The sequence below is a fragment of the Canis lupus genome, chromosome 1 (genome assembly GCF_003254725.2).
Source record: "Canis lupus dingo isolate Sandy chromosome 1, ASM325472v2, whole genome shotgun sequence".
Taxonomy (NCBI): domain Eukaryota; kingdom Metazoa; phylum Chordata; class Mammalia; order Carnivora; family Canidae; genus Canis; species Canis lupus.
Window position 1 is genome coordinate 31600391 of NC_064243.1, and position 15489 is coordinate 31615879.

A 15489-nucleotide genomic window follows, 5' to 3' on the forward strand; every position below is an offset into this window, starting at 1 on the left:
ATTGTGTTTTTTTTAAAGAAGGCTCTAGATTTGTGGGGCATCTGGGTGGCTCAGTCAGTTAAGCATCTGCCTTTGGCTCAGGTCATGATCCTAGGGTCCTGGGATTGAGTCCCGCATTGGGCTCCCTGCTCAGGGGGAGCTTGCTTCTCCCTCTGCTGCTGATCCCCCGGAATTGCTCACTCTCACCCTGCAATAAATAAATAAAATCTTTAAAAAGACTATAAAATTGCAGAATTAAAGATGAAGAGTGTTATCAGTCAGGGGCCAGTCAGGAAAATAGAGCCTGTACCAGATGTATTTCAGTAAACATATTTATTATAGGAAAATAATTTCAAAAGTGTTGGGAAAGCTTTAAAGTCAGACAGGGGAAGAAAGACAACCTAGAGATTAGGAATAGCAAGAACCTTCTATCCCTTTACAGCTGGAGAAATCAAGGCATGAGTAGTGTTACCTGGGTACCACTGGGTAGGACCTGGCACTGCCTAGAGACACAAAGGAAGGGGCTAACTAGTAGGGGCTGAACCACAGAGGGAGAGGCTCTGATGGAAACTGGTCTTGACAGAAGATATAGTCACTATTCAGAATGGGAAGCGGGGGGGTGGGGAATACTCTGGCTTCTCTCTATTGCCTTCCTCACATCTCCCACTAGTGCCTCCCATTAGCAAAACCTAACAAGAAGTCCCTTTGAAAGGGATCCCGGGAACTGTAGTTTACAGAGTTTACCCCATGACTTACAGTGCAGATTGAAGAACAATCAGTAATAATTCTGAGAGTAAACAGGCAAATGACCCAAACAAATGGTATGATAAAGAGAAAAATCTATTCTATTCATGCAGTAGTCCAGTTTTGTATAAAATATTTTTAGACTATATTTAGTCATGTTAATTATTTCATTACAGATCTTATGTTAGGGAGAGAGAGTGTGTGAGCAGGGGGAAAGTTAGAGCAGGAGGGAGAGGGAGAGAGAGAGAGAACCTCGGGCAGAGTCCCCATGAGTGAGGAGCCCAACACAGCTCAATCTCATGACCCTGAGACCATGATCTGATTCGAAATCAAGAGTTGGATGCTCAATTGACTGGGTCACTCAGGCATCCCCATATTAATTATTTTATATAACATTGATTCAGGTATGTCTGGGTGAGAATATCAGTGTGGATTGAAGAACAGCATTAATTAGTTCTCACCCTTTTAGATTCAGGAATCCTTTCCACAGCAATAGATGGCTAATCACCTATTGATTCTTTATTCCTATATTATTTTTAATGGTATGCTATGGTATCAAAAATAAATACTTTTTTTTTTTTGCTTACTCAATGTTAGGAATTCTTGTGACAAAGAATTCATATTTAAAAAATATTTTTTTTCTGATTTGTTTCTAAATGGCAAACTAAGAGAGACTTCGAGACTATATTTATAAGCATTTCTCATGAAGAATCTTTCCTCTCCAATAAATTAGAAGCCAAATTAGACATAACTGCCATTATATTTTCTCTTTTTAACTTTGGCTTTTGAAATATTGGAGACATTTCAATGTGCTATGTAGGAATTTAAATTAAATGAAAGCACCTTATGGATCTTTTGAGGATCATCTTGAGGTGAATTTGCAGAATTATTATCATTTATTGCTTTTCATCAACTATATAATTGAGAAGATTTTCCTCATGATTTATACCACCATAAAATACTTGGTCTTATTTCTATTAATTATGATTTGGAAGATGTAGTAAGTATAATGTTAATGAATGTGTTGAATGATGTTGGATTAATTGGAATGACAAAAATGCCTTAAGCAAAGAGTAATAGTTTGAGACTGTTGGCCAATTCAAAGATAAAACTGTTATTTACTTTGTGTCCTTAGAAATCTGACTGGTCCAAAGCAAGAAGTTAGGTCAAATCCGACTGGTTCAGAGCAGGAAGTTAAGTATAATCTTGTCAACATTCCTGGTATTTTTTGGAAAACCTTTTATTATGGAAATTTTAAACATATACAAAAGTAACTAAGAGTACTGTTCACCCAGCTTTGACAATTATCAACTCATGACCAGTCTTGTTTGCATATGTATATATATTTTTATCTCTCCTTGAGCTCCACTGGATTTTTTTTTTAAAGGCAATCTCACACATCACTGATAGTGATATTCATCCCTGGTTTTAAGTAGCCTTTTGTTGGGGGAAGGGAGCACTAGTAGCTTCCCATTTAGTGGTGTAGAAAAAGGATCAACACAAAAATGTATCTGTTTCCCAAGAATGCCTTTTTTTTTAGTAGGCCATGGTGTTGGAAATTACCATAGAATTACATATCCTTTGGTGTATTGTCCTAGATTTAGGCGCTAGGTAAACAATCTTGTAAAATGCACAAACACCTCTTAGAAGGGAAATATATTAATTTCCAGAACTCATTAGTATGCATTTTAAAATCAGATTCATATACAATCATCTGATCCAAGGTAGAAACATAATGAAATGGGATTTTGGACAGAAATATTTTAGAGATAATTAGGAATGTTACAAAACATTCCAGAACTTAGAACTTGCTCTTTTCACCAGTAATAGCAACATTACCCTGGGAACTTTCATGATAGGATAGTGAGGGCAAGAGAAGACTGTGGAGAAATAAGAGGAAGGATTCTCTTCTCATGTTATACAACCTCCTTGGAAAATGATATGTCTGTCAATGGCTTCAATTAGTCTCTGTGTTGATGACTTTTGGACCTGTGTTTCTGAATCTCTGCATAGCCCAGATTCAAATATACAACTCTGAGCAGATATTTCTACCTACCTGTGTACAAAGCTCCTCGTATTCAACATATCGGAAGAGATGGTTCTGACACCCCAAACCTACCTTACCTCTCATTTTCTTCATCTATATGGATGGTATCACCATATAGAAACTTGGGAGTCATGTTCCTCAGACTAATAAATCATCAGTTCTTGTCCTGTCTGTCTCTTAAAAGTCTCTCAAAGTCTCTCTTCCACAGTCCTTATCATAGTTTAGACTTTTTTAAAAAAGTAAGCTCTACACCCAACGTGGGGCTCAAACTCACAACTCCAAGATCAAGGGTTGCATGCTCCACTGACTGAGCCAGCCACCCCAGACTTTTTTTGGGGGGAGAACAAGTACTTAGCTCTAAACCATTCTCCATTCTATTATTAGAGACACAGTGAATATGCAAATTTAGTATCTTTCTAGTTTCAAGTTCTTAAAGTTACCCTTTTGTGTGGCAAATATGACCCCTTGTGAGCACTACTCCATGAGCTCATTTCCTGCTATTCCTTAATGACTTCACCACCTAAGTGTATGGAGATACATCTAGTTCTCCCAACATGCCAAAATGCAGAGTCTGATTCAGAAGATCTGATTCAGATGCAGACTGAGAGTTTGTATTTCTAATGAGATCCCAGCTGATGCTGTTCATCTGCAGACCACACGTTAGTAGCAAGGCTACAGGATCTATTCTTACCCAATTCCTTAATTACCAACTGAGTCACAGCTATTCCTTCCCTTTGCCATTCATTCAGTGTTAATTGCCATTTTTATTCACATAACCAGTCAGATTCTCTCTCCAAATCACTGACTTGGCCAAATCCTTCTTACCCTTCAAGTCTCAGCTCAAATACAATTTTCATTTGGAAAACTGCCTTGACTCTCCCAGGAAGATTTGGACTCTTCTTGTCCTGTGTGCATTACTCTTATATTCTTCTATGATGGTCCTAACGCATAACGCTGTGCGTTCTTGCTTGTCTATTTCCTGGTTCAGAGTGTTCCTGGCATCACTCACAGTGCCAGGCACATGGGAGAGACACAGAAAATATTTGTTGAGAAATAGATGGATGAACCCCCTCCCTTTAATGACTTTATGATTGTCTTTTGATATCCCCATGGCATTCCCAGCACTCTATGAGGAACAAATAATTCAAAGGAGTCCTGAAAGTTTCATGGATCACAGAACTTTAAGATGAATTATAATTCTCTGTTAATAATGATGTAGTCACTGGGAGCTAGGACTGTTTGTTGTCAAGCTTACTAAAGCAGCCACTGAGCCCTACGTTATGACGGTCTGTCTTTAGCCTCCAGGCTTATAGGCCAGGAAGATGATTTGTCAGCATCTTGGCTGAGTGTCTCTTTCTCATGAAGAGACTCACATTTAACTGGGCTTTAAGGCCAATATATATTTTATGTAGTTCATTCATTGTGAAAAGACAGGGCATTAAGAACCAGAAGAGTAGAATCCACATGATTAGCCCTTTCCTTGCTGGTACTAGATTTTAAGGAAAGTCAGATCTTAATCCAGTTATTTGTATGTTTGTTTGTTTGTTATTAATTAATTAATTAATTTATTTATTTATTATAGGACAAAGCCCGAATAATAGGATTTAGATAAACTGGATGGGTACAGCATTGGGTTAAGTTACCTTAAAACATCCAAACCATAATAGGAAAGATCTTGTGAATGGAGGACCAGAGAGAGTCTGTGTATCCAGTTCCATTGTAAGGATGAATTCTCAGTAGGACTGGAAATGCTCAAACTCACAGTCTGATGAAGGAGAGATGGAGGGTGCCACTCCCAGTGTGCTTGGAGGGGCCCTGCCACTGTTTGTCTCTGGGACTCTTCCTTTCCCTGGCAATGAACCCCTTTTCAGATTGACTCATCTTCCATGGAACAGTTCTCCCCTTTTAAAGGTGATTTTGTGTAACTCTGCCCTGATCTCTTCACTTGGTGCTTTCCATCACTTCCAAATCCTGGAAGTCACTTTCCAATAAAACATCCAAGGGATGTAAAAACAAACAAACCAATAAACCACACTTCTTGCTGTAGTGAGGGCAGATTGGCTTTATGAAAAGAGTTGATTCCTTTAAGTTGTGATATAGGGTTTCCTGAACATCTTTCAGCCCAACTTCGTAGTATAAAAAGTTTTAAAAAATTGATCTCTTTTACATGCATTCAGTAATTTATTTTAAGTTGACTGGAAATGCCTCTGGGAGGGGATTCATGGATGGTGGTGGAGTGTGGAGCATGCTCCGTACTATTACATATCTTACTGGAGGGGGGTTTGGAGGGGTCAAGTTTCTGTTCCAAAGCCTACTTGTTAGACTGTACTTATATTGCCATGAAACTTCAGGGAGAAAAGGAACCTGCGTGTACAGCAAAGAAAGTCCTAGTAACTTCTGAGGAGAGTAGTAGGTGAGAGGGTGGGAATTGTAATCAGACCTTGATTGCTAAAGCTAATGGCTCTCGAAATCTGTTATCATAGCAAATTAAAATGTTCCTCTATTGGATATAAATGTTTACACCACTGACAACTTTCTTTCATTTCCTGGTGGTGGGAGACCGACACGGGGAAGTATTTCTCTATCCTTAGCGTGCATCTCAATTTATCTAGGTGTCTGGATAAACCGTGGATTTTGATTCAATAGGTCTGACTCAGAGTGGGCCTTGAGTTTCTGCATTCTTTTTCTTTTTAGAAGATTTTATTTTTAAGCTCGCCACCCAACATGGGGCTTGAGCTTACAACGTCGACTTTTTGAGTTTCTGTATTTCTGACGCAATTCCAGCTGATGCTGCTGGTCCAACACAACACACGGTGAAGAGCAAAGACTGCAGGATCCCTTGAGGCCATTCCCATCTCCTCCCTTAACGATCAGCTACATGTAAACTTTCCCTTTTTCTTGCCATTTGCTCTGTTTGACTCGCTCGCTGGCTGCAGCCATTTCATTTTGCAGAGTCCAACCACGTCATATGGTAGCAACCCCTTCTCTGTCCTGTGGGTTTGCATGGCCTTGGACGCAATGACGAGTAGGGAAGTGTTAAACAACAAGGAAGAATGAGTGGAGGGGAGGGTACTTGTGTGGGGGAGAAAAACTGGTGTGTGTGTGTGTGTGTGTGTGTGTGGCAGGGGTGGTTTAGGGAGGAAAGGATCTAATAGGTCTCATTGGAATGTGGAAATGTGTGTAACTAAGAGACCTGTTAACTCATGTCTAAAATAGCATAACACCCCAGCATGGTTGGGCAAGTATGGTAGCAAAATGGAAAAAAAATCTGGGGAATGTTACAAAATATTTTGGGATAAAACAACATCCCACATTCGCAGCTTCTTTTCTATCTGCTGTTGCAGGTTGGATGCAATTCTCTGCTGTTCAACGTTGGTTCTGTTCCCTCTCCAGCCTTGCAGAGACGAGGTGGAACGCATTACAAAGGGAGACATTTCTACTGTTTGTGGCCAAACAGTATTTAGGATGTCATTATTCCAGTTTCACTTAAGTCTTCTTTCCAGAGTATTATTATGTAATTTCTCTGCTGAAATCCCACTTAACACCTGACCTTCCTGACTTTGCTCTTTCACTTTTTTTTTAAAACCTTGTCTTTGTACAAATTACACATCAACGGTGAATTAATTTTTTTCCCTTAAAAATAAAACTGCTCCAGATTTCAGTTGTTAACTTTTCATTTTAAGGACGTCCTCCCCACTTCAATTCTCTTCAGCCAGGAATTCCAAATGCATTTCACATTGTTATTTTGTTGATGTTCTCTTACTTATCAAAGTGAATCCCGCAGTTATACTTGCTACTATCAGGCTTTAGAAAATGAAGACATTTTAAAATAATGCAAATAGGGGCGCCTGGGTGGCTCAGTGGGTTGAGTGTCCGACTCTTGATTTCTGCTCAGGTCATGATCTTGCGGTAGTGGGATCGAGCCCTGAATTGGGCTCTACGCTCTGTGTAGAGTCTGCTTGGGATTCTCTCTCTCTTCTCTACCCCTCCCCCTACTCAGGCTCTAAATAAATAAATATCTTTAAAATAAAAATAAAATAAAATAAAATAAAATAAAGCAAATAATCAAAATCTCCAATGATTAAATGGCAGTGGAACAGTTTAAGGAGTTTTCTTTTGGAGAAGTTTTTTGAAAAACCTGATCTTTCACCAGCCAAAAGACTTTGGTAATCTATCTGTAAACTAGTTTTCTGTGATATATTTTTCTTTGTGATAGTAAGAAAAACAATATGTGGCAGCAGCAACAACAACAAAAAAGGAGAATGTAAGATGTATTATGATTGTGATAAAATTCCAATTTTCAAATTCAGACTTAGTTATGTTTCTCTTTCTTTCTGTCGGGTTACATTGCAGGTCTATTGGTGCAGGTTAGGCATCTCTGTGGGAAGTTGGTACTTATTCAGAAGAAAGTGGCTTTTGTGGAGATGTCACTGGGAAATGTTACTTTTTATTGCTTGGACTATTTAGGATTTTATATGTGTAAAGTGCTATAAAATCCCATCAGTGGTTATACCTATAAATAATTTCATGACTTGATTTATTATTGCTATATCCATTTTATAGATGGTAATGCAGAGGAATGGATTACAGGGGAGTTGAAATTAGAACCTACAATCACAAAAGGTTCTCAGCCTGTTAGTTTAGTTTAAACTGTTGACTGTGATTGTGTCTCTACCTGTCAAGTATCTGATTTAAAAAATGAAATATCTAGGGACTTAGCATCTCTGGGGCTGTGTCTGGGTTTGTAAAGGAAAAATAAAGAGATATGAATCAATGACATAATATTATACAGAAAAAAATCCCTGGTAGTAAGAAATGAGTTTTAACTCAGTGGTCTTCTCTAGCAGGATGAACTCTGTTGGATCATTGCTCAGCCTGTTTGTTTTCATAAATATCACTCGCTATCCTGTCTGTTAAGCTATCAGGAATGGCTACCTTCCACATTCTTCTTGTAATTAGGATTCTAATCCTGAAAATATGTCCATCAGATTTTTAATGGTCATCTTAAGATCATACTGCTGTGGCCTCAGAGAACCAGCTTTGGAACAAGAGTCTATCAGCAGAAAACATCCAGTGAACAGAATGGAGGTATCTTGACAAACATGTTCCATTTGCCCAAGGCCATTTGCACTGGCTTTAGAAAATGTGATCAAAAGTGAATGCTCTGATGGGTGCACTGTCTTCATGTGCAGAAGGTGGGTGGGATTCCTCACACCCCTCCTCCAGCTGGTACAGTATCAGGGGTTGCCAATAAAAGCTGGCCTCTAACTTCAGTAGGGCTTGTGCCATGCCCTAACAGAATCCTGTAGATCCTCAGTTCTTCCTCTATGTGGGGAATAAGCAACCCTGGTGACACTTGATCCTAGCCTTGGGAGACTGTGTTGGACTTCTGACCACCAGAACTATAAGATAATGATGTCACTGAATTTGTCCTAGTTTGTTATGGCAGCAATAGGAAACTAGTAGAGGCAGTTTTTACCCTCATTGGCTCTTTCTGCTATTAAAAAATATTAAAAATGACATTTTATGATTATGTTGGTACAACAATGTATTAATATCATATATGAAAACATTCTTTGACCTAAAGTTCCCTTTTCTTCTGATTATAAAAGAAATCAGAACGTTTTTGTGGGTACCTAAAAGTATCATGGGCCAAGTATGCCTGATGGATAAGTCGGCTCTGCCTACCGGCTCATCTATCTAATCTTTTCCATCATTCACCACATTGGAGTCAGCAAGCCAAGTGCAGGCCAACTGCGGGATTTCAGAGATCATGGCTACTTGTTTTTTGTTTTTTGTTTTTTTTTGGTCTAACCTCTTGGGGTTTGAACTTCTATGTTTACATATTTTGAACAGAAAGAAATTATTCAAAGTGTCTCTCAAGTTACATGACTTCAGTACAGCACACTCCACCCCCAATGCATCCACAATAAACACACAATATATCTTCACTGAATGAAGACTCTTGTCACTTAGTCCTATTTCTTGAATTATTTTGCCCAATCCATACACTCTATCTATGTATGTTGCAAATGGAAGACAGAATGGATTGCAGTTAAAATTTGAAGACATGAAATAATATAAATATTCTTTATGTTTAAAGAGCATCTACAGTTTGTAAAATACATACAGGTACACCCATTACTTTTTATGACATATAAAATCATATATGATCTTAGGAGGAAAATATTATATAATATATAAAAATAGTAATAGTGAGTAGCTTTCATTTAAGATAAGTTATTTGTCATTTGTAATACTGAGTAGTTGTATCTGACTTCTGTCACTTTGGCCTATGGGCTCCTGTGGAGGCAAAAATGCAGAACATAATTTGTACTCTTCAGTCATATCTATTACTTTCCATGCTTGGCCTCTGTGAAAAATGATGTATTTCAAGCTTATGACCATAAGTGTTAATGCTGTGAGTTGGAAATCACAGCATACCTCATTAACTGTTTCCACCTCTCTGACAATCAGAAGCCAGAGAGGCATACTTTCTAGCTAAAAAAGCAAAGTTGGGTTGAGGGAAGTTCAGAGACACGATGAAGGAACCTATAGCTGCAGGGCCTTGCTGCTTATAGAGCTCACAGGGGTAAAATTAGCCAGGCTCCTGAATTCTGATCCTAATTCAGGATTTGCAGAGTCTGCTCTAATTTGGCACCATTCTGGAAAAGGCCACATCGAAAAGGATTTGTTTCTAGAGATTTTCAGGAAAGTAGCCAATTCAAACTGCTCAACTCTGTGAGATCATTCCTGGCTGGTAGCAAGTTCTTTCTGTCATCATGGAGCTTGCTTGAGAGCAAAGAATATTTTCATACCTACTGCTTCTGAATCATACATGTGCTGTCCACGTGTGCTTACATACATCTCCACCAGCACCCAGGTCTTTAGACCCGCCTGTCCTACCAACTGTGTGACCTCGCTCATTAGCCTGCAAAAGTCTCCCAGTTGGACCAGTTTAGTCCAGCTCTGAGAAAACAAGAGTAGGGAGATGAGATACACCAATACATTCCATCAGATTAATTCCTCATTTCACAACTGGAGTTTTGACAGGATGTCTGGCCTCCAATTGCAAGGTGAAGGTCTTGTTAGTCTGCTCAAGGGCTACTAAACGGGCTGCCGATTGGGTCATTAAGAGAAATTGAGTAGCTCTGCAGACCGTCTCTCTTCCATTGTTCTTCTATCTGGGCTTCTTCCCTGCCTGCCTCTGCTGAGGTGCCTTTGAAAAAGTCGCCCTCCTTCAAGCCACACCCTGCCACACCTCCAGGCCCCAGGATGCTTGCATCTGAGTTCCCAGCAGTTGGAAAGCCTGCCAACAGCAGAAAGAGGCATCCTGCTGAGCCTTGGGTGGAGAGAAAGCCCCGCCTTGCGCAATAGTGACCCACTTGGCACAGGGGGAGAGTCATCCTGATGGGCTCCAGAGACTTCTCCGCGAGTCCCCTGGGCCAGGCCCGTGCAGAACAATTGCAAACAGTCACCCTGCCACAGCGCAGGGTCATCCACAGACACCCAGGGAGACAGGGCCCTGTCCCATGGCATCCTGACTCACTCCTGTAGCGTGATTTAGCAGCTGTCTGAAAAAAGAAAATACTTTTAGGACCTGAGCTGGGACCACGAAGTGTAAAGATGTCAAGTTGAAAAAACAAGGGTGAGGGGCGCCTGGGGGGCACAGGCCGCTAAGCCACGGACTCTTGGTTTGGCTCAGATCGTGATCCCCTTGGTCCCAACTTGAGATCAAGCCCTGAGTGGGGCTCATGGCTCAGCAGGGAGTCTCCTTGCAGGATTCTCTCTGCCCCTGTCCCCAGTCTTGTTCTCTCTCTCTCTCTCTCAAATAAGTAAATAAATCTTAAAAAAAAAAAAAAAGAAAAAAAGAAAGAAAAGAAAAGAAAAAAAAAAAACAAGGGTAGGTCTAAATCTCCTACCCTCCTCTTCACCCACCCTTCCTGCCCGGAGAAAATTATTCCAGCAAAAACTTTTCCTTTCAAAATTAGGGTATCTTTGTGCAAGAAAAACTACTTTATTACTCAACATTAATAACCCTCACTTTGAACCTTAATTCTGAAAACCACAGAATTTAAAAAATGCTGTAAATAGCTGACATGGGCGTTCTTCCCCTGCTTTCAAAGGAATTGTTTTTGTAATTAGGGTGCGGGGTGAAGTGGAATTGCTCCCCACCCCCAGCAGCCAGCAGGACAGTGTAATGGGAGATCTCAACTGAAAACATCCATCATATTCAGATTAATTAATAACGGAAAAGTTTCAGCGCATTCCTAATGCTTTTTTCCGATCTTCTATTTTTCAAGTTGTTGGGTCTCTATTCTAGTTTGGAGTACGAGGGTAAATGCCTGACACACGGTCTAAGCCAAATTCCAAAATGTAGCAAAAACAGTGCCTGCATATTTGGCAGGAATTTAAACCGGTTCAGGTCAGTGTCTGTTTCTGCCCCAAGAAGACGTTCTGCATTTACACTGGGCTGGGAAAATAAGACAGGAACACATGGGGAACAGCAAGTAACCGTGTCCGCCGCAGTGCCCGGGCTGGCCGACCGACGAGGACTGGGGCAAGTGGGGGACTCCCCGCCCGCGCTGCCCGGGGGTTTGCAGAACATTCTGGGGGGCGGGGGGCGCGGGCCGCCTGGGCCGGGGAAGCCGCCTGCTCCCTTCCGAGGCTCTCACCTTGCAAATCACCCTCTCGTAGCAAGAGCACATCTTACTTGTTAACTCCTCCCCTGCTCGCTAACCTTTTCAATCATCCCCCTTCTTCATTTCAGAATGGCCTTCGGAACAAAGCCGCGTTTTAAAGCCTTTGCCACTAAAAGTTCGCCCCTCCCCCCGCTGGAAAGCGGCAGCGTGGGGCTAATTTTCTCTTTTTTTTTTTTGTAAATTTGTTTTTCTGCAATCGACTCTTCTGAAGCTGTCATTGTTTGGGGCTTGATGGATATTCCTTCCGAGATACCATCATATCGCTTGTTATTGTAACACTTATTGGTGATAAAGTTCAGACTAAAAATTAAGCAGCTGCAATGTAGCAGCACAAATTAGTTTAATGTAAGCAGTCAGGAGCAGCTGGCTGGCTCAGGACTCGAATTTAGCTGTGGGGGGAAGGGTTCTGTGACGCTGACGGTGTTTTTTTCCTCTACATAAACATTTTTGGCTGTTGCAGCTTTTGTGCTGATCATGTGACAGTGTCCCTAGGCAGATAATTTATTTCTGTGGCTTTCATGAGCAATCATTAACCTTCAGACACCGAGTTTGCTTTTTGCTTTGTGGCATTTGTTATTATTATTATTATTTTTTTGTATACTAACTAGTTTAATTCAGAAAGTGTCAGGAGAAAATTGCAACCAATTTATAATAGACTGCAATGCATAATACTTATGTTTCTATTAAAGCAGACCTCGCTTACAAGAGCATTCTCACAGCTTAGCCCGCGTGTGTGGATCAGAATAATTATTTTCAGCATGTTTGTCCTGGGGATGGTACCTACCTCAGTGTCCCCTTCTGGTTGTCAGGCTGCAAACTGGCCTTGTACAGACTCCCTTCCGAGGTGGACCTTTGGCTGTCTCCGTGTGCTCCGAGGAGGCTGGAGCCCCCAAGAGCCGTCCACGTCCACGGGGCTGGGAGCTGGGCTTTGCGGGTGGGCCCTGCTCCCTCTCTTCTTCCCTCAACAACTGACACACCAGCCTTCAGTAAACAGTCTGGCCGTTTGTATTGAATAACGAGCTGGAATATATGGGGATTGCAAAACAAAGGAAATCAGAAACTGTGTCCTGCATAAATCAGAAGGGGGCGGGGGAACAGAAAAGTATCATTTCTGACATCAACTAATCGTGCTGACCCTGTTTTCTGAATTTATCTGTTGTGTCCTCCTCAGATCTGTTTGTATTGCTCAGCCATTGCTGCCAACCAGTAATTCGGGAGTAAAATGCACAGGGTCACTCTTTGGTGTCTATCATACATGATATCTTCAGACACTTTCAGAATGCCGATTATCTCGTGGGTATTGTGTGGGCCCTGTTAGATATTCATTTATTCATTCTCTCATGGTGCAGGGTTGGTGGGGGAACACTCAGGACTACTTGCACAGAGGGATTTGATAAAGTGTATTTATAAACCTCAATGGACTGTTCAGTGCAAAAGAAGAGGAAGAAAGGTCCCCTTTTCTTTCTTACTCATTTAAAATGTTTCAGTGAGGAGAGCTGTTTTTAACTGATCCTAATATTTTGTAGGAATGGATGTACGGGTTATAGAGCATAGCATGAAAATTCCGGTTTTCAAAATCTATGATTAAGAGCTCAAAACACTATACGGTCATTCTTTAAACATTTGCAGACACCATCAATGGGCTAGGTGTTCATTGTACAAGGCGGAAGGGAGGAAGAGCTTGACCAAGATGATCCAAGTGAGGCTGGGGAAGTGTTTGGGTGATCGCTGATGTCGCAGGACAGGAGTGAAGGGGCCAATAGGTATAATTAATGTCAGTGACACCCAGTCTTGTAAGAGTTACATTGCTGCTGCGGTGGGGGTGGGGGTGGGGAAGTGGGGCATGGGTAAGATAAGGGAACTTCTTTGTCCTCCTCCAAGAGAGAGATTTCTTAGCCCAACATAGGGCCCTCGTGTTCTGGACTTCTACTTCTTCTTCACTTTTCTTGCTCATTGGATTCCAGCTCACAGCATTGGCAGGGCTACATTATGACTTTGGTGCTTTATCTGGTAAGTGGTTCACTGACTTAGCTGAGGACTTTTGTCTCCAAGGGCCCTTCCTCCACACTGACGATCGTATTTTGTGACTGCAGCGGTATAAAGATGAATATAATCCAGGCTGGATTCATTTTTTTAAAAATTTGTTTTAGGATTTTTTTTTTTTTTTTTTTTGTATTTGAGAGAGATGGAGAGAGACAGACACAGAGCATGCGTAAGGAGTAGGGGGCAGATGGAGAGGGAGAAGCAGACTCTGCTGAGCAGGAAGCTGGACATGGGGCTCGATCCTAGGACCCCACAATCATGACCTGACCCAAAGGCTGCCACTTAACCAACCGAGCCACCCAGGCACCCCGGCTGGATTCATTTTTATGTATTCATTATCATTATATCCTTTTTCTCTTCTGATTTTAAAAGAAACCCAGCTGAAAACATTTTCATACGTGAATAAAAGCATCTTGGACCCTGGGCACCTTGTGTCCTGTGAAGAATGGAGAAGCTGGCCTGGGGGTTGGCACAAGCACATGACTGGCCTTCATCACTCTAGGTGAGGATAGCTTGGGTGAGTACAGGTGCCACATGTCACAATGGAGTCTCCTTTCCTCAGGTTAAAGTATTCACAGTTCATTCCAGACACTTCTCTGTCTCAGGCTCTCCTGCTGGGTTCAGCTTTTGGGGAAAGGCCCACTGTTGGGGGCTGACTCTTATCCTGCCCTCTGCCCCCAGTTTGTAATATCGTTGAACTCCTTCCCAGCCCTACTTGGCCTCTCCTTAGCCCTCTGTGCTCCGTCTGTGCCAACATCCCCTCGGACCCTGTTCTGGAAGGTGCTCGCCTTTTTTGTACCAAGCATCCCTTACCGCTGGAGTTTTATGCGTTCAGAATCCCTGCACTCTCAAGGACTCTATGTACACACTTTCTCCCTTGTACAAATATGATCCCGCAGGGCCGTCTAGCAGCCTCCCCTCTCTGAGTCAGCATATCCTTGTTACTCTTGAATCAGCTTTGTCCTTTTACTTTTTGAAACTCCCTCACCTTTCTACTACTTTAACCCCACCTCACAATTTATGTCCGAGTGATCCTGATCATTTAATCTTTAGCACCAGTTTTCTCATTTATACAAAATAGATTCATAGGGGTGCCTGGGTGGCTCAGTGGGCTAAGTGTCTGCCTTCGACTCAGGTCAGGATCCCAGGGTCCTGGGATACAGTCCCATGTCTGACTCCCTGCTCAGTGAGGAGTCTGCTTCCCCCTCTCCCTCTGCCCCTCCTACTCTAAGTGCTCTCTCTGTCTGTTAAATAAATAAGGAAATAAGGAAAATCTTAAAAACAAAAACAAAACAAAACAAAACAAAAAACCCCAAAACACAATGGATTCATAATAGCCAACAATGCGCTGAGTATGTACTTTGGGCCAGGTGCTGTGTGCTAGGGAATTTGCTAGTGATTAATATGCATTTCCCTCTATCGATCATGACAAAGATTGATGAGGTATGTACTGCCATTAATCCCATTTTACAGGTGGGAAAGCTGATGCACAAAGAAATTTACTAACTCAGGTTTTCCCGGATAGAATGTGATCATGTCAGGATTCCAACCCAGAGCACTGGTTCTCAATCATTATGCTGTTGCTGCTCTCAGGCTATTCTGACACCTACCTCAAAGGGTTATTGTGATTCTCTTACTTAGCAAACTTGTTTCACATCTACTGTGTGCCTAGCATGCATTGGTCCCTGTGTTTAGGAACCTTCCAGGTCAGGAGGCACAGAAGGATCAATAAAGGTATCAGCTGGCACGTGCTAGGAACCCCTCAAGCAGCACAGAAGGTGAGGTAGACAGAGGCTTGGGGGTACAGGAGAAGGTAGCTGGGAAGGCTTAGTAGAGAAGAAAAGATTCAGACTTTAAAGGAAGGATAAATTGTAGGTAATGGACAAAAGGGCTAGGGAATTTCCAGGCCAAAGCAAAGGTTAGGCAGGGGGCCAGGTATTTTTCTGGTTTCAACCATGAGCTTTAAAATAGTCA

General features: G+C 41.7%; 2 long non-coding RNA genes across 3 annotated transcripts in view; one reads left to right on the top strand and one right to left on the bottom strand.

Moving 5' to 3' along the window:
- Positions 1-7025, top strand: part of LOC125755575 (uncharacterized) — a 54446-nt gene extending 47421 nt beyond the window's left edge. Inside the window, exon 4 of the long non-coding RNA XR_007412362.1 lies at positions 6115-7025. This is a non-coding gene — a long non-coding RNA (uncharacterized LOC125755575). The remainder of the gene's footprint in view (positions 1-6114) is intronic.
- LOC112644206 (uncharacterized) overlaps positions 1-12610 on the bottom strand; it is a 34696-nt gene extending 22086 nt beyond the window's left edge. The window contains exon 1 of one of the 2 annotated variants that reach the window (XR_003126217.3): positions 12257-12610. This is a non-coding gene — a long non-coding RNA (uncharacterized LOC112644206). The remainder of the gene's footprint in view (positions 1-12256) is intronic. The other variant, XR_004809219.2, reaches the window with a different exon arrangement.
- Between the last annotated feature and the right edge of the window lie 2879 nt (positions 12611-15489).